Here is a 2,736-nt window from a genome sequence, read left to right as displayed (position 1 = left end):
TTTCTTTTTTAATTAATCTGCAAAAATTCTGTGTTTTTCTGTCAATATGGGGTGCTGTGTGTACATTGAGGAAAAAAAATGAACAAATGATTTTAGCATATGGCTGCAATATAACAAAGAGGGAAAAATTTAAGAGGGTCTGAATACTTTCCGTACCCACTGTTTATACAGTAAATGAAGCCTTAGTCAGAAGATTGAAAATACAAGAAAACTTGTACCAGCAGGAAGCACAGCATTTCTCTGTTAAGGTTAGTCCCCCTCAGCAGGAGGATGAGGAAGAACTGAGATAGGACTCAAAACTGCTGACTCAGGTGCTAGTAAAAAAGGTGGTTTAATGGTGGGAATCACAAAAAGGAACAGAGTCAATGAACACATACAACCAGGGCTGGGCAAAGACGGCTGAGGAGACCAGCGCGACGAGGGGAGTAGACAGGTTAACGACAAAAACCAGGAGAGTGGGAGGAACAAGACGGACAGGTGAATGGACAAACTAACCAGGAGGATTGGAGAATGAAAAAGGAAATCTACAGCACAGGAACTGTCAGCGTGGAACGTCTAGAGACAAATAACAAAAACGTAACCATCGTACAAAATGAGATCCACAGCACAGGAACTGTCAGCGTGGAAAACAAAATGACGTATGATACATACCATGAAGATAGGTATTACAGGGTATGCAAGTTAATACTCCAGCGAAGATGGAGCATCTGCCAGAGGTATAAATAAGGAGGAAAGTAATCATAGGAATGCACCCCAGCTGTGTGCACCGACAAACGAGTCGCTAATTACTGAATGCAACACAGCTGAGGTGCAGATCCTGCAGGTCGAGAGAGCAGAGAAGAGAGGCAGGTTGTGCCGAGCGGACCTGACATTCTCTCGTGTTTATGCAAACATGTTTTGCTGTAGGTCTGTGCAGGTCAGTATAGCTCCCCGTGTTTGCATCAGCATCTGCTATTCATCCTCCAGGTTGGGTTGATAAGGGTTTTTAGATGGCAGAGGAGGAAGAATGGGTCTCTCACCATAATCTGCAGCAAAAAATATTCACACAATTGATATATGGATAAAATCAAATAAATGTTGCTCACTAGTTAATAATAATAATAAAAAATAGACTTTGATTTACAGTATCCACTATCATCATGTTTTCTTAGTCCTGCATTTGTTCTGTCTGTGTTTGTCTTGTGTACAAGTCACTGGAGAATTAGTTAGGAAACATTAAGAGTTGCTAAGCAGCTAGTATACAGCCATACGCGTCTTACCATCACCAAGGCTCAAATGCTCTTTGAGGAGACTGGGATCAAAGACGAGCTCCAACTCCAAGAAAAGATACCACTTTATGGAAATAATCAAACGTGCCACTATCAACGCTGCAGCAGTTAAAAACTCAAACTAATGTCTGTGTTTAATAACCTGAGAAAGTAGCAGATGGTTAAGAACCAGTCCATAACACTCCAAAGAATGGAACAATGGTTCTGCTCCATGTTAGCAATGGTATTATCAATAATTTCAATGGAAAATAATCTGTTTTAAATTCATTTTTATTGCACCTTTTAGGAATGGCTCATTTTGCAAATATTAATCCGAAAAGGCTTTATTAAATGAGTTGTTGCTGAACTTGTATTTATGTAAAACCAGCTGTGGTTAGTGAGTAAAAGGCATGGGTATATATATAAACATCAAAATGTGTGTTAGCTACAATGACTTGTATTGTTTTTGTTTTTAACTAAGTGTCTGGAGAAAGGGAAGTCTGGGCATCTTTGCTTAGACTGCTGCCCCCGCGACCCGGTTCCGGATGAGCAGAGGAAAGTGGATGGATGGATGCCCTTCCCATCCTCACTAAATGTCTACACAAAACATATAATCTTATCTGGGAAAATGATGTTAGCCTACTTATGTGGCTCTTAATAGGTGTGAACATTGCTTCGCCAACGTGTGCTGAAGAGTACAAAGCTCATGCAAAAGTGATGCACAGTGAACTGTGTTTGACTCTGCAGCACACAAGCTAAACAAAAGGTAGCATCTGAAGCAGGCCTACCTGTTTGGCACAGGTATAAACAGATAACCCACAATTAGAAGAAAAAAAAACTAAGAATGTGAAGAGTCAACATGTCTTTCCTGATCCTGTCCGTCCAACAGAAGAGCTTGGGTAAACTGACACATCAAATAACAGAAGTCTGATTCTAGAATGAATTAAGCCATTTCTCTACTGGTATTTCATTGGAGATTATCTCTCCATTCTAAATGTACAGGGTTTGATCCTCCTTCCAGTCAGGGTGTGTGGATACCGCATTTAAAACGAGCTTGCCCGGCGACTGCTTGTACTGTACGGCGTATGCAGGGCCACGGCGTATGCAGGTCCACCGTCCACCTCCAGGGCTGGAGGAGGCGGAGCCGGCGGAGGAGACAGGCTTGATCTGTGAAACATGAAAAACAGGGGGAATGCAGAGGGAATCAGGGAGGTTGAGTTTGACGGCAGTAGGGTGTATGATGTCCTGGATGGTAAACGGACCTAGGAACCGAGGCAAAAGCTTGGGGCATGCTCCTTTTATGGGGACATGGGCGGAGGAGAGCCACACCTGTTGCCCAACCTGGTAGGTGGGAGCGGCCCGACGGCGGCGATCAGCTAGTCTTTTGTTGCGGCCCTGGTCTCAGCCCAGATGGCCTGACAGCGGGTGATGTGAGCTTGGACAGAGGGGACAGCAATGTCGATTTCAGCAGCGGACAGAAGGGGAGGTT

Source organism: Monopterus albus, unplaced genomic scaffold, assembly GCF_001952655.1.
Source record: "Monopterus albus unplaced genomic scaffold, M_albus_1.0 scaffold95.1, whole genome shotgun sequence".
In the NCBI taxonomy this organism is placed as follows: Eukaryota; Metazoa; Chordata; class Actinopteri; order Synbranchiformes; family Synbranchidae; genus Monopterus; species Monopterus albus.
This window is presented reverse-complemented; position numbering follows the sequence as displayed.